The 25,657-nt window shown below is 38.0% G+C and overlaps 1 pseudogene; it reads left to right on the top strand.

The window, feature by feature from the left end:
• The first annotated feature begins 2,231 nt into the window (after positions 1-2,231).
• Positions 2,232-17,529, top strand: LOC141492807 (TRPM8 channel-associated factor 2-like; annotated as a pseudogene).
• Positions 17,530-25,657: the final 8,128 nt, after the last annotated feature.

Raw genomic sequence — 25,657 nt, 5'->3', positions numbered from 1 at the left:
AATGAGAAAGACTCTCAGTCACTCCCCTTCTTACTTACTAAGTCTCTAGTCTCCCTTTTAGTCCTGGTTATTTCTCAGGAGACCTTGTGTTCCTGGAGCTAAAGTTGAAGGACAGAAATGTAAGTTTGCTCCTTACTCTGGGTATGAATAGAAGGGTCCTCCCTATCCTGGCAGTCTGATTTTCAGGGTTGGGTGTGTGGGGCAAGGAGTCAGCAGGTAACAGTTATGAAGTGCAGACTATTATCTATGAGCTTGGGAATGGGGTGTCTATATAAATGAAAACTCTCTCTACCTCCTCCCAAAGGTGACAAAGGAGTTCTACTCATTGATCTTGGGTATGTCTCTTTCTTTGTGCCCTTCTGTTCTAAGGTTCTCTGGTTTCTGCCAAATAGTGAATAGTCCTTTCAGAGTCTGAAACACAGATTCTTCCCAGAGCTGTATCATAGAATCATTTTGTCCTATACCCAAAGTCATTCAGCTACTTCCAGGGTAAGTCTCAAACTTCTAGGCTGGGGAACACACGATGTCTATTATAGGATTAAGAACCAGAGAAAATGGATTCAAATGCCTACTCTGACATACTCCTGCATGACCCTGGGAAATTCCCTTAGCTATAAAAAAAAATGAGGGGGTGAGACCAAATGGCAAAGTTCCTTTTAGCCCCAGGGAGCATAGTGGAAAGAAGCCTGGGCCAGAACTCAGAACAAAGCTACTCAGTTCAGCCACACCTTGGTCTGAAGTCAGCTCCTGTCATCTTCCCTTCATCATCTGCAAAATGGACTCAAGTGTAGGGGAAGGGGGTAGAAGATCTCTTAAGAGATCAGTGAGTTCTTAAGAATTCTTCCGACAGAGTGTATCTCTCCTTGCTTCTGTGGTAGAAGAACCAGCAGGAGTGATGTCCTGGAAAAAGGAAGCAAAAGGAAGTAGTCCATGGTGAAAACTAACAGAAGTTCCAGAGAGGTCAGGGAGAATAACCTGAGCAAAAGTCAGGAGTTTGGAAATTAGGAGGTCAGAGATGCCTTTAGAGAACACAGTTTCAGGAGAGCAGGAAAGACAGAAGACAGACTGAGGGTAATCAAGGAGAGTGGAAAAATAGAGGAGAAGGTAATATATGAGGTGCACATCTCTGATGCATCTGGGGAAGTGAGTCTGCCATAGTTGGGTTTCCTCTAATCTTCCTTATCCCAGAATACTACTGAGGAACTTCTAGTAAAGCTTAGATTCTGCTTGGGTGATAACTATGAGAGGCCTTTCTGAGCTGATTATCCTTTCCTTTAGCCACTAAGCTTCTCTGGGCCATACCTCCTAGAACCTTGGTTTGGAGTCTGGAAGACCTGGGTTCAAATTCAGCCTTAGAGACTTAGTAACTGTTTTCCTGGATTTCTCACTTGACCTCTGTTTGCTTCTTAAATAGTAAAATGAGAACAATAACAGAGAAAATAACCTTTCAGGTTGATGTAAGGATTAAGTTAATTATGTGTAAAGGGCTTAGAACAGTACTTGTTACCTAAAAGACACTTAAAAAATGATTATTCTCTTTCCTTTCCTCTTTCATGGATTAACAAAATAGAAGAGGATGATCAATGTTTGGCTATTTGACTATATACCTATAAGGACATGGCTAAAATTCATTTCCTGAGTTTCTGTGGCTAAGTCCCCTTGCTTCAATTTTCTCACTTACAGAATGGGAATTCCCTGGTCAGAGGAAAATTAATTACTGTCTTTAAATCCCCTTGAACCCTATATTTCAGTCTATGTAAAAGCAAATTGCTGCTGCTGCTGCTGCTGTTCGTGATGTCATTTCCAGAAGAAAGAGGGCTAATGGACTACTGCTTTCTGATCATTAAGAAAAAGAGAAGTGAGTGGAATTTGCATGCTATACAGACTAATGAGCTTTCTTTAATTCCTAGACCAAATCTAGAATATTAGAGAATGTCCAGAAAAATTAAATGATGAACATCTAGAATTTGAAATGATGAACAACATGAGCCAGAATTATTTCATCAAGAACAGAATATGTCAGATTAACCTCATTTCTTTTACTTAATAGACTGGTACATCATTAAGGAATTCTAGAAACAGAAGGATATAAGAATTTATTAAGCACTTACTATGTGCCAGGTTCAATGGAGTGAGAGCAGGATCAAATCTACTCACCAATCTGAAACTTTGCTTCTCTCCCCCAGCACGCAAAAAAACAAACAACAACAACAACAGCAACAACAAACACCATGGCAATGTCTCCATCAGACGCTTTTGAGGTCCTAGTAAAAGGGCTGAACATTTAGACTCTCCCCAATAGCCCTGTCCTTTGTGAACTGCTACTGGTGGGTGAAGCTGCTACTGGTGGGTGAAGCTGCCTTCCCAGTACTGGTGAATAAGAATGGTCAGGTCTTAATTGCTGCCTCCCATTATGGCCAGGGCCACATGGTAGTCATGTCCCATGAAGGCTACCTGCAAGATGGAAAATTGGCTCACTTTCTTTGCAATGCTGGCTCAACCGAAGACCAGGAACTCCTGTTGGGGTTCACCCACGTGTGGAACCTCTCACCGGCATTATCCGTGATTCAGGGATGAAGATTCAGACCATGGATGGCCTTGAGAACTCCCTAGGAGTTTACTGCATGAATGCCTATGATAGCACCTTGGCCAAAGAGATGATTCAGTTTGTGAAAAATGGTGGAGGCTTACTTATTTGGGAGCCAGGCTTCATATTGAGCAAGTCAACATAGAAAAGACAAGGTTCTGTCTAATTTCCCTGGTAACCAGGTGACCAGTGTAGCTGGTGTGTATTTTACAGATGCCTATGGAGACACAAACTTCCTCAAGGTCTCTAAGAAAATACCTAAAATTCCACTTACAATCTGGTGAGTATCAGGACTATGCCAAGAATTATATTATGAAGTAGACATAATCCCCTTAATGAAACACCCTCATTTTGTCCTGTATGGGCATAACCCATCTACTGTCAGGAATTGTTCTGGAAAAATATGATTTTACTTGAAACAGCCTTATGAAGTCATTTATTTCTGAAGCAATAATATAAATGAAAGCCATTTGGCTGGAAAATTTATATATGGTCTTTATAAGCTTAAACTGTGTAGTTTTTGGAATTTGAGGCAATTGTAGGTGAGTAGACTGAGTTGGGCTGCATAGGTTGACCTGAGTTGTAGAAATATGATCCTTCAAATCTTAAAACAGACTGCAAACATCAAAATGGATAGAGGAAAGAATAGAGTGCTTGGAGAGAAGTACTGGCTGACCAAAGGTTAAGGAAAAATACATTGGATCCTAAAAATGATGGGGGAAAAGGAGATTAATTCCTTCTCTCCAAGAAGGCTCTAACCTTTAGTATAAGATCTAGCAACTCACAAAAGAGGTGAAACATTCTAACGAACAATAACTTCTATTGTCTGCAGTTGATGAAGTTACAATGCATTTCCTCAGATCAGAAGCACGAAACAAGTTTTGCTCTGTTGCAAAATGTGGAAAAGGGAAAATAGTAGTTTATTAGAACTGCAACCTGAAGATTTTGGAGTCAACGTATCCTTAGCTTATCTTCTACAGACTAAAAAAAAAAAAGGCTACAGTTGGAAACTCATGTGGAAATTGCAGAAGTTGGGCTAAAAATTCAGTAATCTCAAAATGATTTTTCTTTTTGTTATTTTTTCCTTGGATCCACAAAGCAGAGAGTTATAGTCATTAACTTATTGCTCCTTTATTTGTGGCTGAAGCTGCTACTGAGAAGACCAAAGATTTCCTAACTGAGCTCTCTTATTAAAGTTTTTTTTTTTTATTTAAGGCAATAGGGTTAAGTGACTTGCCCAAGGTCACACAGGTAGGCAATTTTTACGTATCTGAGGCTGGATTTGAACTCAGGTGCTCCTGACTCCAAGGCCAGTGCTCTATCCACTGTACCATCTAGCTGCCCCTCTTATTAAAATTTTTAACTACTCTGTGATATTTGATAATCCAAGAGAAAGAAGGAAATAAGCATTTATTGAGTTCCTACTATATGCCAGATACTATAAGTGCTTTACAAATATTATTTGATATGGTCTTTTATGAAAACCATGAGAAGTATACTGTTTTTATTCCCATCTTATAGATGAGAGTACTGAGGAAGACAGGGGTTAAGCGTAGGCAAAGCTAGATTTGAACTCACTTCTTCCTGATTCCAAGTCCAGTGCTTTATCTTTCTATCTAAATAAACAGAGAGAGAGAGAACATCCTATACCATGGACTTCACTGATACTATCAGTTTTCAGGACTCCTCAAAACTGATTCAGGCCCTAGACAAGGTAGAATATACCTAAAGTCCTTGCTCCTGGGAAACATAAGCATCTCTTGAGCTCTAGAGATTTGAGTAGCAATAGTGATTGAGCCAATCTTATATTTATATTATCATACATCAATATAATGAGACCTCAGGAAGAGAGGACTCCCAGACTGGTTAAAGGACCAAGCAAGGCCAGCCAGGTTCATGGTGTAATGGATAGAGCACTGGTCCTAGATTCAGGAGGACCCAAGTTCAAATTTAACCTCAGACATTTAACAGTTGTATGACCCCAGGCAAATCACTTATCCCTGAATATCTTAAAAAATAAAAAGACACATCAAATATAGAATTGCAATGAAAATCAATCCAATCAGGCAGCTAGGTGGTGTAGTGGATAGAGAACCAGCCCTGGAGTCAGGAGTACTTGAATTCAAATCCAGTCTCAGAAACATAATAATTGCTTAGCTGTGTGACCTTGAGCTAGACACTTTACCCCATTGCCTTAAATAAAAAAAAGAAAGAAAATCAATCCAATAAAAATATGGTGTTTTGTTGTTTTTTAAAAAGGATCAACCAGCCCAGGTTAAAGAAACAGAGCAGTTTAATACTTTCTTGCCAATAAGTGTTGAGATTGGGACTGTGAGTGATCATTGTATTTCCAGCCTAGGCAAGATAGAGAGAACCAGTCACAAAAAATCCCAGCGGCAACACAACAAATACTGATCCAGGGAATCTATTATTAGTTTACAATTTCTTCCTTATTTTGATGATCTCTTAATCCCAATTTGAAACATGGAGTAGTCTGTCTGCCTGTCTTCTTCTTCTCTAGCTCTACTTTTTTCCTTGCATTCAGATGCATATCATATCTATAGTTCATAATTATATTTTCTCACACTTTTGCCATGGATAAGATACCTTGAGACTGTGGAATTATCAATTTAGAACTAAAAGTTATAATAGCATCCAACCTAAGCTGTCTTTCCAAGGTCAGTTTCTTGATCAACATCACAACTTTTCAGTAGCAAAGTTGGGGGTTAAACCCAAATTCTCTGATTTGGCATCCAGTATCCTTCTCTCTGAATCATGCTATGAAGGGTCTGGAATTCCAGTCTCCTGATCCATGTAGCCCAGGTTCAATCCCTTATTCAGTTTTGGGCTGAGCTCATTATTCATCTTCTACTCCTTTGTGCTGCAAAAGCAGTTAGATCCTCCCCACAAAGAACTAAAAGCTGGTTGATACTTTTATCTTAAGGGTCACTAATGCCAAAACATTCACTTCTAGTGACCAATCTTTTTGACTAATGTAATGGATCCCATATGAAGCTGTATGTTATAATATGGATATTATACCTTTTTCATGAACTTTGTTTTTCCAGTGAGGCTGGATTGCTATGGTAATAGCAGATAGATTGTGCTCAGATACTCACAAGCTTTGTGTCCTCAGGCAAAGCATTTAGCCTCCGTCTACTTCAGTTTCCTCATCTATAAAATGGGCATAATAATAGCAACTACCTACCAGAGTTGTGAGAATCAATTGAAATAATAGTTTTTAAAAGATCACTGCAAGTACCCAACACATAGTAGGTCCTATATAAATATTATCTTATTATCATTATCACTTTTGAATGATTATTGATTTCATTGAGGATATTCAATGCAAGTCTGGACTTTTTGAAATCACTACAATATCATCTGAAAACAGGAGCAATTTTGCTGTTGACAGGGTCACCCTCTCCTCTTTCAATTTTCCATAGATGGACCTCTATAATACTGGCAAAAATCTTGGATAAATGTAGAATTGTCTATGCTTCTAACATGCTAGTGGGACAAGCTTGTTTCAGGAGAGCCCCTAAAGTGGCATATTCCAGAAATAGCTACCAAGACTAGTTAGGATTTATTTAATTCTTACTAGGTACCTTTTCCAATATTATCTCATTTGCTTCTTTCAAGAACCCTGAGAAATATATGTATGTATGTATATATATACATATATATACATATATATATATATACATGTATGTATATATACATGATCATACCCATTTTATAGATAAGGAAACTGAGACAAAAAGAAATTAAATAACTTGCCCAGGCATATACAGCAAGTAAATGACTGAGGTTAGATTTGAACTCATCTGCCAGGTTATAGACCCATGTGCCACCTAGCTGCGTAACTGATTTTGAAATGAATGCCACATTGAAAACCAATCATTTTCTATTAATTGATGGACTGGATAAAGTTTTAGAGGCCCTGGAGTCAGAAAGGCATCACTAGACTACTAAGATAAATTTCAACTGTCAATATTTTGTGATTTTTTAATGTTTAAGTTGATTCACTTTGGTAGATTTTATCAAATATCTCAGAATTTTTTTTACTTTTAACATTTTCTGTTGACATGCTATTGCTTATGCAGTTATATAGATAAAATATAAGAAGTACATCCATGTAGAGGATAGACCAATTAACTTGGTGTGAGAAGATATAGGCAAGACTTTCTACATCAGATACTTACTAGCTTTGTAATGCTTTATAAGTCTCCTAACCAATCTAGTACCCTGGTTTCCTTATCTAAAATACCTCAAAGGTTCCTTCTAATTCTAAATATAGCATGTTATGAACTATCCTTTTAGGACTTGTTTTCTTATGTCCATCACAAACTAAGCAGGTAATATGACAAATGTCCTATGAAATAATATTTTTGTTGACATTGGACACAAATTAAACTCCTCTAATTGCCTTCTCCAAGAAGAAACTGAGAGTTGTTCAACTTTATGTTCAATTTTTAAGAGTTTTTTGCTTTTATTAATAGTCAGAATTTTAGATTGATGTGCTTCATTTATTCTAGTATTAACTTTGTTGTTGAACATATCACAAATTAGGAAAACCAACAGTTAGATGAATATTCATTAAGATAACCTAAGGACAATATGATGATTAGTTTTTCTCGCCCCCTTTAACACAGCTGGTCCAGTAGTTCAGAAACAGACATGGGTCACAAAGGCTTGAGAACTACTTTATATTTTTATACTTCATGAACAAAAAAATCATAACTTTGTCACTCCTTACTTAGTTGACTAATTCGTGCATGAATGAAAGAGCCTTCCTTTCAGGCTTAATAAAATCTTCTGGAAGTATTCTACACTGATATAGCCTATAAGAACTTAGTAACCTCTATGACATAATGAAGAATTTTTATGGAAGGATTAAATGAAATATTTTTAAAAATACATATCCATGTTTTGCCCATTTCTCTACAAGAAAAAATGGCTGCAAATAATGTCTATGGGTCAACATTATTAGCTATTAGAAATGATAAAAAAGAATATTTTTAAATAACCTTGGAAGAATTAAATGTACTTACATATATAGAAGTGGGTAGATAGAATAATGTCCAAAGAAGGATGAGGAAGATACTGGAAAACATACTACATGATTATAAGTTAACAGAACTAAGAGTGTTTAGTATAGAGAAGCAGGGGAAACATGATAGCTTAATAGTTGTCTTCAAGTAACTAAAGAATTTTCATAGAGAGGAGAGAATCTATTTGTTTTCTTAGTTCTAAAGGAGAAAACTAGGAACAATGTTAGAAATTTTATGGAATAAGATTTTAATTCATTGTAAGTAAGCCTATCTTTTTTCCAATATAAATATGATAATTATCATTATTGCTAATTATATTATTATTATCATATATGGGCACATAATACAGTGAATTTTCTCATATTTCATACAAAGTATATCACACTAGGTCTGTCTGGATGCATGATATGATACCTGTCATCACAGAGAGCATCAAAAGCTAGTCTGATCACTATCCAGATAGTCTTGCTTCTTTAGGGTGCAATTCTGCATGCAATTTAGTTGTGAAAGTTCCCTGTCACTTTTGCACCCCCAATCTCTCTAATCATTGAGATGGGTCAGCAAAGGAAATCTCTTATAATAGTTTGCTTTGTCCAGAAACGCAATCTTTTATTTCAAGATATAATTAAAAAAAAGAAAAGAAAAAAGATATAATGAATTCAAGCATGACATCTTTTGTTATAAAGGTATTTATTATTCTGGTGGAGCTAATAATAAACTAACTTTTAGGGATTTTGCAATTCTCAAATTCCATGACTTCATTTACTTAGGTCCAACATATAATGACCCCAGAAAATATGGCTTATGTACCATAACTTACTACAATGGTTTTACAGAATATTCCCATCTCCCCTGTACCACATCACTCCTTTAAGCACTAATAGAAACAAATGTCTTATTTTCAGGTTTGGGGAGGACTTTTCTCAGGATCAACAGCAACTTTTAGATGGAATCACAAAGCTGGATATTAACACTGGTAGACTTCCTTCTCAGCTTCTGGTTCATGGACCTTGGTCTTTCCTCTGGGGATAGACGCTTCCCTGAATTGCTTCCTGGCAGCTGCCTGCTATGGCCAGGGTCAAGTGGTGCTGGCTGCTCACGAGGGCATGCTCTCTGTCCCTAAGCTGGGCTGTTTTCTTTGCAATGCTGTTACCTGGCTGGCGGGGGGGGGGGGTCAAACAGGCAGAATTGGAGAATTGGAGTTAACCCTGATTTTAAAAACCTGTGTTCCCTGGTGTCTGGAAGTGGCCTGAAATGCAGCCTAGAATCCCATCTGACCACTGGTTTAAGTGTTTATTGTTGTTCATCATACAGCAACCAAGAGTCCAAAGAGCTGCATGAGTTTGTGGCAGAGGGTGGAGGTTTACTGATTGGAGGCCAAGCCTGGTGGTGGGCCTCTCAGAATCCTGGCAAGTCTGCTGTGGCTGATCATCCTGGAAACCACATCCTCAACCCCTTTGGCCTCAGCATCCTTGGTTGTATTCTCAGAAGTTGCCAATTTCCTGTCCTTGTACCCAGGAAAGTGAGCTATCATTTCCGCTCTGCATTGTCTCAGTTCCAGGATGAAGTGAAAGGAGGCAAGGTTTTTGGGAAAGTCTGGCAAGCTAAGCTAAGTAAAGACTGTGGTGCCTTTCTGAAGATTCCTGCAGAAGGAATTCCTGCCTATGCCTCCCCACATAGATTCTTGAAGAAGATCCTCAAACAAACTGCCTCCCCCCCGTCAGCAAGGACCATCCTGTGAAAAACAATTCCTGTGAAGCCACCCTGCTCTGTATAGCCACAGAGCTTGCTCTAAGTGGGACTGATTGCTTTTTACTAGTCCATAGAGATAGTAATGGGACTTGCCCCTCACAACTGTACTCCCCTGGACCTCTTGTCACCATAGCGATCAATGGTACTAGTCCAGGTAAAGATGGATGATGAGAGTCAATGTATAGTTGGAAAAGAATGGGCTGAATGAATCTAGTAGGGCATCACAGGACTTTGGGTGGCATAATAAGAGCATTTCCCTTTAAGCTAATGGGACTTGAGGTTTAAAGAGAGCAGAGCAAGTCTCTAGGAGGAGATATGAAGGCTCCAGAAGGAAATATATGGTTCTGGAAAGGGGTTCTAAGAGTTTTGGGGGGGTGGTATGAGGGATTTAGAAAGGGATATGAGGAGTGTGGGAGGTTATTTGTAGAGGATGGGAGGTAATTTAGGGCACCTGGGTGAGGTAAGGACAGGTAAAAGAATTCCATCCTTTATTATGTTTCTCTTCAGATTTCACTGTATGGATGAGCACTGGACTCTACCTCCCTGAAGGCTTTACTGCAAACATCAAGATGCCATGCGCTTCCACTTCTGACACACAGGTGATCCCCGTTTCCCTGTTCATTGCTTCTCCTATATATACCTCCCTGTGGCTGTTCCTTGTTCTAATGCTTACTATGTCTGCTGCCTCTATATTCTTCCAGTTCTTTTTGTTGTTGTACTGTTGTTTTAAAATTATTATTTTTTATTGACAAGTATTTGCTTTTTCTCTCTCACTAATCTCATTCCCTAATTGGAAAAAAAAAAGAAAAGAAAAAGAAACCTTGGTAATTACACACACACACAACACACACACACACACACACACACACACACACACACACAACCCCTCATATGCATTCAAGCAAAGCAAATTTCCACATTAGCCATGTCCATAAATGTATACTGAATTCTTTTATTTTGAGCTCATCTGTCAGAATGTAGGAAGTGTATTTCATCTTTGGTCTTCTACAATCATGATCTGTAGCAATGGTCAGAGTTCTTAAGTCTTTCATGATTGTTTTTCTTTATGATGTTATCATTGTCTAAAATTTTCTTATACTGCTAACTTTATCAGTTTCTATAAGTCTACCCATTTACTCTGAAACCAACCATCAGTTGATCAACATTTGTTAAGTGCTACTATATTTTAAGAATTGTGCTAAATATTCATCTGTTATAGCAAAGTAATATTCCATTAAATTCATAAACTATAATATTTTTAACTCTTCCACAGAAGATGGGCATATTCCATTGTTTCCTAGATTTTTGTTATTGCAAAAAAGAACTACTCTAAATGTTTTGTACATACTGGTTCTTTTCTTCTTTCTTTGATTTCTTTGTGGTATATGTTTTCTTTTTTGATCAAAGAGTATTCCCCATTTAATTGCTTTTTAAACACAGTTCAAAATCTCAGAATGGGGCAGAGCCAAGATGGCAAAAAAATGCCAGGAATTTTCTTAAGCTACCCTAGATTTCCCTCAGAAATAACATTAATCAAGCTTCCAAACAGATTCTGAAGCAACAAAACTCATCAAAGAACAGAGTGAAGCATTTTCCAACAAAGTCTGTCTCAAATGGAATGGGAATATGCTCAAGGCAGGGAAACAAAAGGTGTGACAGGTACCAGCTGGAGGTTCTCAGGAATGATCTGAAGTAGAGGCCCCTGGAGTCTTATCTCAGCAGGTCAATGGCACTGTAAGGCAGCTGGAAGGGCCACAAGGTACCCCAAGGTACTTTCTAATTATTCCCAACAATTCAAGTCCCATTAGCTTAAAGAGTCTGAATTTAGCCTGCATGACTAGTTGGGATGATGAACACAATGAACAATCTATTGATGTTCCAGTGCTGATGCCTAACTCAGTGAACAAGTAGCTGGTATTCTCAAAATAGAAAGTCTTCGAGCTGGACCCTACCCCAAAACAAAAAGCTTGGGACAGGGTCCAGTAACAAACCACAGAATTTATAAGAAGGGTCAGAGAAAATCTGGGACCAGATAAAATTATCTTGGAGTTAATGATGAGCAAAACACCATATCAGAAGAGGAAAGCATAAAAAGCATTTCATATAAAGTAACAGAGGAAAATATAAATTATTTTCCAGCCCAAAATGTCTTCTTGGAAGAACTTAAAAAGAATTTTAAAAATAAGTAGAAAAATTGGGAAAAGAAATTCAAGGAAAAATTCAATATCTTGCAAAAGGAAGCACAAAAATTTACTGAAGAAAACAAATCCTTTAAAATTCAATTGGGCAGGGGCAGCTAGGTGGCGAAGTGGATAAAGCACTAGCCCTGGAGTCAGGAGTACCTGGGTTCAAATCTGGTCTCAGACACTTAATAATTACCTAGCTGTGTGGCCTTGGGCAAGCCACTTAACCCCATTTGCCTTGCAAAAACTAAAAAAATAAAATAAAATAAAATTCAATTGGGCAAATGCAAAAAGAAATGGAAAATGATAATAGTTCCCTTAAAAATAAAATTGACCAAATAAAACAGTAAATGTAAAAACTCACTGAAGACAATAATTCCTGAACAATAGACTGGGGCTAGTGGAGGCTACTAACTCTATTAAGAAACAATCAAGCAAAATGAAAAAATGAAAAAAATAAAAGAAAATGTGAAATATTATATTGGAAAAACAACTGACCAGAAAAATAGATACAGGAAAGATAATTTAAGAATTATTGGATTCCCTGAAAACTATGAGCCAAAAGGAAAAAAGTCCTTAAAACAACTTTTAAGAAATCATCAATGAGGGCAGCTACATGGCACAGTGAATAGAGCACCAGCCCTGGAGTCAGGAGGATCTGAGATCAAATCCAACCTCAAACACTTAAGAATTTCCTAGCTGTGTGACTTTGGGCAAGTTACTTAACCCCATTGCCTTAAATAAAAAAAAATAAAATATAATAAAATCATCAAGAAAATGTGTCCTGATAACTTAGAGCCAGAGGGGGAAATAGTCATTAAAAGAATACACTGATCACCTCCTGAAAGGAATCCTAAAATGAAAATGCCAAGGAATGTTATAGTCATTCATATTCTAGAATTATAAGATCAAGGAAAAAATCCTTCAGGCTGCCAGAAAGAAGCAATCTAAACACCAAGGAAACACAATCAGGATCATGAATGACTGAGCAGCCTCAACATTAAAGGATCTAAAGACCTGGAATTTAATATTCCAGAGAGCAAAGCAGCTTGGATTACAAAAAAGAATTAACTACCCAGAAAAAATGAATGTATCTTTCAGGTGAAAAGATGAACATCCAATGAAATAGGTGGCTTTCATATTTTCCTGATGGAAAAAAAAAAACAGAACTGAATAGAAAATTCAAACAATTTATTCAAGAGATAGATTAAAAAGGTGAATGGGAAAAATAAAAAGATTGTATTCAATAAGATTAAACTTTCCCAGCTACAAATTGGTTGCCACTCTGATGATCTCAGTGGGGCAAAGAAGCTTTGCTGAGCTCCTGTGGTGATCCACAGATGCTGTCTGGATAGACCAGAGATCTGTTTCCTCCTTCTGGGGGGGGGGGGGGGGTCTCATCTATGTACTTGTGCCCAAGGGCAGTAAGCTAGGATCTGTGTCAATCACTATAAGTGGAGCTGGGCCTGCTCCTTACTTCAAGTTAGGTGAGTAAAGACTTCAGGAAGGCTAAACCCAAGGGTAGTTGGAGAAAAGGTGAAGTAATTATGAACCAGGATAGAAAAAGGAAAATAATGTGTAGCTTGGATTGAAAAAAAAGGAAAAATTGGAGGGGAGGAGAAATGATGAGGGTAGGACATTAGGGAGCTTTGTGAAGTATAAGGAAAGAAGATCAGTGATTGGTCTTTTATCTATAGAATTGGGAATGGTATGCAAATCAAAGGTAAAAGTTAAAGAAAAAGGCATTAAATTTCAGATCAAAGGACTTGAGTTCAAGTCCTACCTCTGCTATTTACTATCTGTGTGATATCAAGCATTTTACTTTAGCTCTTGCAGTAATAAAATGAGTTGAACTAGATCCAAACTTCTTTTTTTAGGGGTGTTTTTTTGCAAGTCAATAGAGTTAAGTGGCTTACCCAAGGCCACACAGCTAGGTAATTATTAAGTGTCTGAGGCCAGATTTGAATTCAGGTACTCTTGACTCCAAGGCCAGTACTCTATCCACTGCACCACCAAGCCGCCCCCAAACTTGTTTTTAAAAGGATATTTTGATGACTGTTTTTCAGCATAATTGTTTTCCTTTGTAATTCTATGCATTTAAAAACTGAGGAATCCCTAGACTTTACCAGGATTTCAACGGTTACCCTGTTGCAAAAAAAAAAAAAAGTTAAGAATCCTTGTAGGAACTTTAAAGTCCTTTCTAGCTCTAAATCTTGCTCCCCTTAGTGTTCCTCTCATATTGAAATCAAAATTCAATTTCCAACCCTGGGAAGTAGAAAAATAAAGGAATATTTTAAATGATAATGTCCAGAAGAAGGGAGGTGATAGAAGCACTGTAACTAAACTGTGATTGGAGCTACATCTTAGGATAGACATTGATGATCCAGACCATAGAAAGAAAGTACTCTGGGAAGGTGACATGACTAGAGGATATGTTTTATGTGGGTTAATTGAAGGAACTGAAAGTAGATAGTCTAGAAGAAAGAATGGAAATGGTAGTTTTCCAATATTTGAAAGCCTGTGAAGTATAATTGGATTGTATTTAGTCTGTTTGGATCCTAGGAACAAAAATTTACTGAGAAAAATTAAATTCAATGCAAAGAAAAAAATCATAACAAATAGATTTGCCCCAACGTGAAATGAATTGTCCTGGGAAATAGCAAATTACTCAAAGTAGTTCTTCAAATAGAAGTTGGGTGACCACTTATCAGAAATAGAGAAAAGGAAATTCCTCTTTCTGATCAGATGCTGACTAGAGTAGATGATCCCTGAGATTCTTTGACAAACCCACTAATTCCACAATCTCTTTCCATAGGGAAGACATCTCTAGAGGAATGGAAGAGTTGCATCTCCCACCACCCAGCACCCTGGGGTGAACTGGCAACAGACAATATCATCCTCACAGTGCCCTATGAACATCTTTAAAACCTGGAAGATCCAGAATCATTACTTCATCTCTGGGATGAGATGATGAGAACTGTGGCCAGACTTGCATCGATAAGTTTCCCTTTCCCTGAGCCTGAGAGGATTGTGGCTGATGTATAGATGTCAGGTGGTGAGTGTTCTGGAGACTGGGATAAGAGATGCTTTGTGCATGTGATAAATCAATACAAAGTCCACAAATATTTATTCATCAACTTTATTCAAGACATTGTGTATGATGTGTGATAGTATAAGTAATCAGCAACTTATGAACTAGTTAGAAAGATAAGAGAAAAATCACATTGAAATTTGAAAAGGAATGCAAAAATTAAATAATAGCATTCATTCATTCATTCATTCATTCATCTTTCCTTCACTTACTCAATAAGCATTTATTGTGTGCCTCTGTGTGCAGAGCTTTCACAAAGTCTGGGTAGAGATAATAAATGCTATGATTTCAAAGAAGGAACTTCAGTATGTAGTGGAGTGATTAAGGAGCCTTCAATGGAATGTGTAGGAAATAAGTTGCTCCTTGAAGAATTAGTAGAAGTTAGCTAGAGAGAAGTGAAGTCTAGTCAACAAGTCAGTAAGCATTTATTAAGCACCTGTTGCATGCCAGAAACTGTTCTAATTGCCAGAGATAGAAAAAAGGGCAAATGACAAATAAGGATCATATTTCCAATGGGGGAAAGCAACTTGTCGATAACTAGATTTAAAAATGATCTATGCAGGATAAATTGGAGATAATTTCTGAGGGAAAGGCTATATTAAGGGAATAATCATTGATTAGAGAGGTCTAGACTGGTACTAAAGGCTGCATAAACAGGAAAGAAAACAGTCATAGTTCCATACTTTAGGAGAATTCCTTTCCTCCCAAGCCATAGATGGGATATACAAGTGCCTACCATTTTCCAAAAACTGTGTGTTAACTGCTATACAAATCTTATCTCATTTTTCACCTCACAATAACCCTGGGAAGAAGGTGCTTGTATTTATCCTCCTTTTACAAGTGAGGAAAATTGAGGCAAACAGAGATTAAGTGAGTTGACCAAGGTCACATACCTTGAGCCTGGGACTGGATTTGAACACAGGTCTTCCTGACTCCAGGTTCTATATTTCACCTACCATACAGCTCTGCTTCTACAAGAGAAAAAAAAAGTTAACCCTATATTAGATGTCAGGTATACAATTCCATCATTGCCAGAATCTCAACCCTTCTTTGAGAGATAAGAAGTTGGGACTGTGCAAGTTGGGTGAAAAGGGGAAAGAAGTTTTCTTCCTAGTTTTGACTAAGTAAAGAAAAGTCATCTGTTCTCATATAAATGTGAAAATGTTGGGAATGAGAGAATAGAGGGGAGAGATACATTTGGAAAACAACCTAATAATTTCCAAACAAATTGGAAATACCTGCCTTCTCTTATTTCCTTCACTTCCTAGGTTGGATGCATTCAGGATACCCCATCATGTGCCACAAGGAGTCAGTAGAGGAAAGAATCAATGAGAAGAGGATAAGATCTAATGGCCTCTGGGGTCCCATCCATGAGCTAGGTCACAACCAGCAACAAGAAGTCTGGGAATTCCCCCCACATACAGCTGAGGCTACCTGCAACTTGTGGTCTGTCTATGTACATGAGATGGTACTAGGGATCCCTCGGAGGCAGGCCCACCCTGAACAGGGGAGACTAGGGTAAAAGAATACCTGAGAACAGGGACTCCCCTAAAAGAATGGAGTGTTTGGACACACTGGAGACTTATCTGCAGGTATAGAAAATGAATTGCCAGAAAGGGGAATAATACTTCTTTTCCTGCCCCTCCTACTCCTATACCTCCTCCTACTGCTACTCCTACTATTGCTACTACTACTATAAGTACTGTTAAGTACTAAGTACCACTATTGCTTCTATTGCTACTTCTACTCCTATTCCTCCTGCTTCTCTGACTCTTACATTTTTTATTATTATGTCACACTTTGGTAAAGGCCTAATTTACGCTGGAATGATGAAAGCAAATATTTATCTAAGGTGGATAGTAAAAAAAAAAATAAGATTGATTAATGATACCTAAATGTACATTAGATATGAGAGGAGGGCATCCTGTTTAAATGGTAGAAATGTGACTATTATTCAAGAGAGAGCCTCTTACCACCGTAAAGTGAATCACTGATACTCATGTCCTGGGTTACCTCTGGAAACTCAGACTTTTTCTCTTCTTACTTTTCCCTATCTCCTCTCTCAGCTATAGGAGTCCTTTGGCTGGGAACCTTTCATCCAAATCTTCACTGAGTACCAGACCTTATCTGAGGTGTCCAACAACAAAGCTGACAAGATGAATCTGTGGGTAAAACAGTTTTCGCACCAAGTGCAGAAGAATATGGCTCCTTCCTTCCAGAGCTGGGTCTGGCCAGTCCAGCAGGAGATGGCTGCCTCCCTAGCCTGCCTGCCTGAGTTTCTGGAAGAGAACCCCATGAAGGTGTACCTTCTCATGAAGAATTAAGACCCAGTATGTCTATGGGCAGGATGTATTTTCTTCACCAAAACTTAGTCAATGGATTGGATAGGAAATGCTCTGGGTGCTTTGAATCAGTCACATCCATTCAGCAAATATTTACTGATCCTCTTTGATGTTCAATATACTAAGTGATGTGAGGGAGTTAAGTTAGCAGCAGTATACTACCTATCTGAAGGGGAATAGAAGAAAATCACATGGATAGTTGTACAGTAATACTAGTAAAATAACAACAAAGATATTTCTTTCCCTTCTGCCACCACAAATTTGTCCCAAGTATCCCTTCTCTGGGATTCCATTTTTAACTTAAATAGCCTATTATTCAACAATATAGCATCATAGTGATAGCACTGAATTTGGAGTTGGGACTTTAGTTTGAATCCTATCTTTTCCATGCAGTACCTATGTGACCTTGGGCAAGTTGTTTAGTTTCTTTGGACCTCAATTTCCCTATCTTTCAAATGAGGGAATTGGGCATGATGACCTCTAAGGTACCTTTGATTCTAAACCTATGAACTTAGGAAATTTCTTCCTGATCCTGAAACAACACAACCCTAATATAAATTCAACTTTGGAGTTCAAATTAGGAATCCAAAATTATTTTGTCAGAGCTTTTATTTTTGATCCATTATCTTAAACAGTATCAATGTATCATAATAATCATCAGGTCCTTTTATGGTTCTAATTGCTAGTCTATCTCTGATAGCACCTACATACCGAGTGGTATGAACACTCTGAAGTTTAAACTCTTCAAAACTTAAACTCCTTTAGGACTATTAGGATACCCTATATAAAATCTCAGGGAGCCAGAGTGACATGTATCTTTTATAATTCAAACCTGTTTTTTAGGTGGTTCGGTTGCTTTTCTGAGTTTTGAGGTTTAATTTCAGAAAGTCCCAATCCATTAATAGGTTATTGAACTAAATTTGTTTTCAAGTATGATTTTGGTTTATTTATTTTATATTATTACAATAATTTTGTTATAAGAGTAAACATAACCCCCGCAAGAGGATGAGAAACCTCAAGAATAGTGAGAGAGAAAAAAGAATGTACTTCAGTCTATGTTCAGATTCCAATGACTGTCTCTGGGGTGAGTTGCTTTCTTTATCATAAGTCCACCAGAGAAGTTGCTTCAATATTTTTCCCACAGTTGCTATTACTAGCTGTATTTCCATCTACTCTATTCCTCCCCACTCTCCTTTATTCTATTCTCTCTCCATTCATCCTGACCCTGTCCAAAAGTGTGTTGTGTCTGAGTACCCTCTCCCACAATCTTCCCTCTCTTCTATCTCCTATTCCCCCCTTCCCACCCCCATTCCCCCTTATCCCATCCCTCTCTTCTCATTTTTTCCTAGGGTAGACTTCTATACCCTATTAAGTGTATATGTTATTTCCTCTCTGAGGCATTTCTGATAAGAATGAAGGCTCACTCATTTCCCCTTGTGTTCCCCTGTTTCACTTCATTGAAAAAGCTTTTTCTTGACTCTTATGTGAAATTTCTTAGCTCCTTCTTCCTCACCTCTCTCTCTTTCTCCCAGTACTTCCCTTTATCACCCATTGACTCCATTTTTTACTATATTATGCCATTATATTCAGCTCCTTCCTGTGCCTTGTCTATATATGCTCCTTCTAACAGCTCTTATAAATGAGAAAGTTCATAAGAGTTATCAATATCTTCTTCCCATGCAGGAATACAAACAGTTCAATATCATTAAGTTCATCATAATTAGCCCTTCTCATCCACCCCCTCTATGGTTCACCAGAGTCCTGTATTTAGACATCAAACTTTCTGTTCAGCTCTGGTTGTTTCAATAGAAAAGTTTGAAAGTCCCCTGTTTCATTGAAAGTCCATCTTTTCCCCTGAAAAAGGATGTTCAGTTTTTCTGGGTAGTTGATTATTTGTTGTAAACCAAGATCTTTTGCCTTCTGAAATATCATACTCCAGTCCCTATGAGCCCTTAATGTAGATGCTGCTGATCCTGTGTAATCCTGACTATGGAGCCATGATATTTGAATTGTATGTTTCTTGAAGCTTTTCATATTTTCTCTTTGACTTGGGAGTTTTGGAATTTGGCTATAATATTCCTGGAAGTTTTTCTTTTGGGATCTCTTTCAGTAAATGACTGGTGAGTTCCCTTAATTTCTATTTTGCCCCCTGCTTCTAGGATTTCAGGGCAATTTTGCTGTATTATTTCTTGAAAAATGAAGTCTAGCCTCTTCTCCTGGTCGTAACTTTCAGGTAGTACAGTAATTTTAAAGTTATTTCTTCTGGATCTGTTTTTGAGGTTGGTTGTTTTTCCAATGAGATATTTCACATTTTCTTTTAATTTTTGGCTTTTATGGAAGATTTTGAATTTGAAGGAGTTATTTTCTTCAGAGAGCTTTTTTTAATCTCCTTTTCCAGCTGGCCAATTCTGCTTTTTAAGGCATTCTTCTCCTCATTTGCCTTTTGTTTTGCCTTATCCATTTGACCTAAACTGGTTTTTAACATATTATTTTCTTCACTATGTTTTTGTATTTCTTTCACAAAGTTGCTGATTTGGTTTTCATGACTTTTCTGCATCTCTCATTTCTCCTCCCAATTTTTCCTCCACCTCCCTTAATTGCTTTTCAAAGTCTTTTTGAGCTTATCCATAGTCTGAGTCCATTTTCTATTTCTTTTGAAGGTTTTGGATACAGAAGTTTTGATTTTGTTGTCATTTCAGTATGTGTTTTGATCTTCCATGGGACTAAAGTAATTTTCTATGGTCAGATTCTTCTTTTTCTCAGCCCAAGACTAATTTACAGCACTTCCAAGGTTTTGGGGTTTTGGGGGGAACACCCCACTGGGACCTTATTCCTCCAAGGTCTTATGCTCTCTTACCTGTGCTTTGATATGTAGATGACCACAGGTGCTCACCTCTGCCCTGGAGCTGTGAGAAGGTTCCCTGCTATCTTAGTATAGAAGGCCAAAATGCAAGCTGGATCTGAGTGTGGGTAAATAGCAGAGCCCTGCCCCAGGGAGAGCAGAGAGATTTCTGACCCCCTTACCATCTGTGGACTGTGCTCTAGAGGTGCAGTCTGGTTTCTCCTGGATTCTTGCTTCCCATTCTTCAGCTGGTGCTCCTCACTCCACTCATTCTGGTGTAGCAGAGCTCTCTCACAGCTCCTTCAAGCTGTTCTGGTGATCCCTCGGCTGGTGTGGACTGTGCTGCAGCTGCAACTTTTTTTTTCCAACCCCTGGTCCTGGTGAAACACACCTTTCCCATGGAGCTTCTAAGTTATCTTGGACTGGGGAAAATGTATCACTCAGTTTTTCTGTGGGTTCTGCCCCTCTAAATTTTGGCTAGAGTCATAATTTGACCTCTTTTGGAGGTTTTGGGGGAAGGAGTTCCCAGGAAATGCTGCCTTCATGCCTCCATCTTGGCTCCACCATTGAACTAAATTTTAAAGGAAGGATCTTGAAATTTTCTTTAAGCTATATGAAAAGGACAGTAAAATCACAAGTTGTGATAACAAAATCTATTATGGTTTGTCCCCTTCAATTCATTCCCATCTGCCAATATCCTCTGCATGGAAAAAAAAGTGGTAGAGATTGTACTGTTAGTACCTGAGAACAGATAAGATCACTGAAATCTCAAGAAGTTAAATGACTTGCTCCAATCATATTGCTTGATAATGACAGAGCCAGGGTAGAACTCAGACCTCCTGACTCTATTATCATATCCTCCAGTAACTCTTACTTCTAGAGCAGGTCCCACTATTTTCCGGAGAAGGTTTAAGCATTAATGATAGTATTTTATCATTCATGGCACAAAACTTTTTTTCCGTTAATTGTTGTAGTATTTTCCTTGGTATTAGAGCTCCCTCTTGTGGCTTTTGTCTCAGAAGAAAATTGTATCTTCCCTGTCCTGATTTCTCTAATTTAGAGTAAATTGTGATATGGATGGAGACAATTCTTGAATGAAATAGAAACTATTTCACTACTGTTAGTTAGATTCTAAGGTCTTTTGCTGCTCTGCTGAAAAACAATAAATAAAAGTCTGTGATGCAGCACTGTAGGACAAGTAAAGGAATCTAGCCTCCTTATACAGTGAGGTAGGCATCTTGGGGGACATGTTTCTATATTAGAATAGTTGCTAGATTTGGAATAAGAGTAGATTAGTCTTCAAATCCTATTCTGAATCCTAGCCTGCAACTTGCTATTAAGCAATGGGGTAAAGTGACTTGTCCAAAGTCACACAGCTAGCTAATTATTGTGTCTGAAGCCAGATTTAAACTCGGGTCCTCCCAATTCTAGGGCCATTTCTCTATCCACTACACCACCTAGCTGCCCCACACTAGGTCTTTTTTTTTTTACTAATACAGTATAAATTTAAAGCTAAAATGTACCTTAAATAGATGGTTTCATAGGTCATTTTCAGCTCTAAATTGATGCTATGCAATTACTTTATTTTGTATAAGATGAAATGAAGACCCAAAGAGCTTGGCATTTACCAAACCTATAGTAAATAGTAGAGGGGAAATGTGAACCCAAGTCCTTTGAATTCTTCATGCCTTCCCAGATTGGATCGTAGAATAAAATAGCTAAATTCTTTGTATAAAGGGACATCAATGACTGTTATGTCCCTGATCATGTTGACGTCAGGAGCATGCATGTACCTTGGCAAATCAGCTGGCACACTGCTAGTATTATTTATTCTCTTTTGGAATTCTTTTACTAAAAACAGTGAGTTTCATTAGGTACAAACTAGTTACAAGTTAGGTAATACAGGTCTGTAGAGAAGCTACTGAGTTCTATTTTCTTTTTTTTTTTTTTTTGCAAGGCAATGGGGTTAAGTGGCTTGCCCAAGGCCACACAGCTAGGTAATTAATAAGTGTCAGAGGTCAAATTTGAACTCATGCACTCCTGACTCAAGGGCTGGTGCTCTATCTACTGTGCCATCTAGCTGCCCTGAGTTCTCTTTTCAACATAGCTTTTATTATTTCCTATAACTTGTCACAAGCCAATAAATGGATTTGTGGTACAAGATTACTAGAACTGCCAGCAAATATTATTCAAAGAGGGAGCTAAGTGGCACAATGGATAGAATAACAGCCCTCAAATCAGGAGGACCTGAGTGAACTTACACACATAATCTGTTTGACCCTGGGCAAGTAATTCGCCCCTGCTTACCTCTGAAAGAAAGAAGGAAGGAAGGAAGGAAGGAAGGAAGGAAGGAAGGAAGGAAGGAAGGAAGGAAGGAAGGAAGGAAGGAAGGAAGGAAGGAAAATATTATGTGAGGGAAAAATGGAGGGGTGAGTCAGAAGGAAAGTAATTCTTTTGTTTCCCTGGGGGTGGAACCACTGGTTTGATTAATGTACCATTCTTTTGAAATCAAGAGTGGTTATTTTTGTTGCTGTTTATTTGTCTGATACTTCATGACCCCATTTGGGGTTTTCTTGAAAAGAATGCTGGAGTGGTGTTCCATTTCTTTCTTCAGTTCTTTTAACAGATGAGGAAACTGAGGCAAATAAGGTTAAGGGACTTGCCCAGAGAAGTTGATTATCCTTTGTTCTGGAAGAGGGCCAAGATTAGGAAGATGATGCACTGACTTTCAAATTAATTAGATTTAAGTGAGGGAAGACTCACTCACCAATCTCACTCTCTTCTGGAGCCAGATCTTGGTTTGGCTGAGGCAACATCCATTCAGCAATTCATTCAGGGCCATGTAGGAAATGAGACAAATGATCCTTTTACCTAATCAAAAAAATCAGTCTGAACAGAAACAACTGCTATTTGCACTCACTCTGATCCATCAGAGCCCAAAAAATGATCAAATAGGACTTGACCTGGCATCTATTATTGTCCATTCAAGGAGAATCAGAATGCCTTGGGTTTAAAGCATGGTCCTTATAAAGGAATCTAACCTTTTCAGAAAAACCTGGAAAGACTTACATGAACTGATACTGAATGAAATGAACAGAACCAGAACATTGTTCATAGCAACAGCAACAATGTGTGACGATCAACTATGATAGACCTAGTTCTTCTCAACAATACAGTAATCTAGATGATTCTAAAAGATTCCTGATGAAAAATGCCATCCACATCCAGAGCAAGAACTATGGCATCTGCATATAGGACAACAAAATATTTTTATTTTTTGTTTTTTCTTTCTCATGCTTCCTCCCCTTTTATTCTGATTCTTCTTTCACAGCTAGAATAACATGGAAATTTATTTAAGATAATTGTACATGTGTAACCTATTTCAGATTATTTGCTGCCTTGGGGAAAGGGGTGGGAAACAAAATCTTACTAGAAAATGTACGTTGAAAAGTATCTTTACATGTAATTGAGGAAAAAGACAAAAAAAAGAAAAGAAAAGAAAAGAAAACAGCAGGACTAATTTAAATGTAACTAGTAAATAAAAAAAGAAAAGAAAACCAGCCTGTAAACTCCAAGAGGTTTCAGGGATCAAAATGTATATTCCTTTGGTCAGGACACTCACAGGTAAGGTATGATTCCCAATATGGACATAGGGAGAGGAGGGAAGGAGAGAAGGAGGAGGTAGAGACAGAGGTAAGGAGAAAAGGAAGAGAAAAAGGGAGGGAAGGAAGGAAGGAAGGAAGGAAGGAAGGAAGGAAGGAAGGAAGGAAGGAAGGAAGGAAGGAAGGGAGGGAGGAAGTTACTTTGCCCAGCTGAAACTAGTCAATTGGGTCACCAGTAGGGCAGCTACTTAATATGCACAGATTCTCACTTGTTGTTTATCCTTCATTTGCTAATAAGTGTCTGAGGTCAGATTTGCACTCATGAAAATGAGTCTTCCTGAGTTCAGACCTGGTGGTCCATCCATTCTGCCACTGGCTGTCAATTAAAAATAACAACATCATTCTTCTGAGTAAAAGGTATATATTGGGGAACCAATAAAGGGTCCTTCCTTTTGGGAAGTTGGTCATAAGAGTAGAAAAAGTTCAGTTATTTTGACAGTGTATGACAGAAAAATAGGAAAAGAATTCAGATTTATCAAACAAGAAAAGAGCTTAAACCAGATAAAGACTGAACAAAATAATTAACTCCTAGCTGCCTTAAATGATTGTTGATTGACATTTATCCCTAGAATGAGGAATTAGAAGTCTTCTTGGATCCATAGCTTGATTGGTTTAGCATCAAGTCACCTTCCAAATATTCCTCTATTAACCTTGAATCCTGAATCTAATATCTGGCTTCTTACCTTCTCCCCAGTCTTATGTCTGGTAGTCCCATAGCAAACTTGTGACACTTTTAAGATTTGCATAGCATATACTAAGGCTTTGTTAGATATTTGTAGTGCAAATAAAATTTCAAATGAGGAAATTTATTTGGAGCAAGTGCTTTGTGAATGTGAATTATTTTTTTCTACTTTATGAGTTATGGGAAGAAGAGGGGATTATATGATTCAAGTATTTTTGAATCCAATTTCAGTTCTCTTTCCTTTATATGTCACTATGCCTGAAACCCTAATCAGGTGCCTTATCTAATTCCTCAGTCTCTTTAGATCAAAGATCCATCCCTTGCTCTCACTCTTGCCTATCTTAAGAGTAATGTCTCACTTTCAAATTCCAATCCTTGTGACTGAATACATCTTACTAATACTAGACATCAATGATGACAGTGATCTGCCTTCCCCATCTGCTTGTCACCTGCCAAATTACTCTAGTATAGTGCTAGGCTTATCTGCTGAAATTTCTACTCCTTGTGCATCACAAGTAATAAATATTTGCCTTTCTAAATGTTGGATTTTGACTAGAAGGTGATCATATGGTTTCTTCATGATAAGATCTTGCCATATTACTTCAACTTTTTTAAAGAGTAATTAGCCTGTCAGATCAAGGAAATGTTTGTGGTATGTATTTAGCCTAAGTTTTTAACAAAATAATTTCATAAGATCTTTCATGACATTGTTGTGGATAAGACTGAGAGATTATAGATTGTGTGACAGCACAATTAAATGGATTTAGTTGGTCTGAGAGCTCAGACTCAAAAATTAGATTAGGAGACAACAAATTGTATATTTGTATAGCCTGTGATCTCAATTGATTTTTACATTTTTAAATACAATAAAACTTTAAATGTTAAAAAAAAAACATTCTTAGCTTGGAGACCATACAAAAACAGATGGCTTGGTTCAAGGACTATAGTTTCCCAACCCTTGGATTAAAAAGAAATGTTTCTGTGATGACTGTGAGCTCTCCCCCAAACCACTCCTAATACCTTTAAATAATGACTCTAACCAAATTCTAGAGCATAGAACCCACAATAAGACTGAGTGATTCAATTTTCCAACCCAAGACAACTTGGAAGATCCAAAGGAAGGGTCCATTACACCTGGGTTAGAAAGGAACCACATCACAGCCTGGACCAGGCTGAGGGAAACCAGCTCCTGTCATCCAGGAACAGGTCATTGGATGCCTGTGTCCATGGCAAGAGAGGTGGTTTCCAGACCTCTCAGCCAGGGATTGCCAAGGACAACTTGAAAGGTCAGCAGAAAAACTGATGCATCAGAGAGTAGAGCACAGTCCAGTGCAGGCCTCAGGGCAAACCTAGCCCCAGGGGACCAGAAGCAGGACTGGGGAGCCTCCAGGCAGCTGCTTTCAGAGTGCTCAACCAACAAATGATGAGGGGGAATGGGGAGACTACAGAGGTCTCTTTGCTA

This window comes from Macrotis lagotis, chromosome 7 (genome assembly GCF_037893015.1).
Source record: "Macrotis lagotis isolate mMagLag1 chromosome 7, bilby.v1.9.chrom.fasta, whole genome shotgun sequence".
Taxonomy (NCBI): domain Eukaryota; kingdom Metazoa; phylum Chordata; class Mammalia; order Peramelemorphia; family Peramelidae; genus Macrotis; species Macrotis lagotis.
Note: the sequence above shows the minus strand (reverse complement) of the source record. Positions and strands in the feature narration are given on the sequence as shown.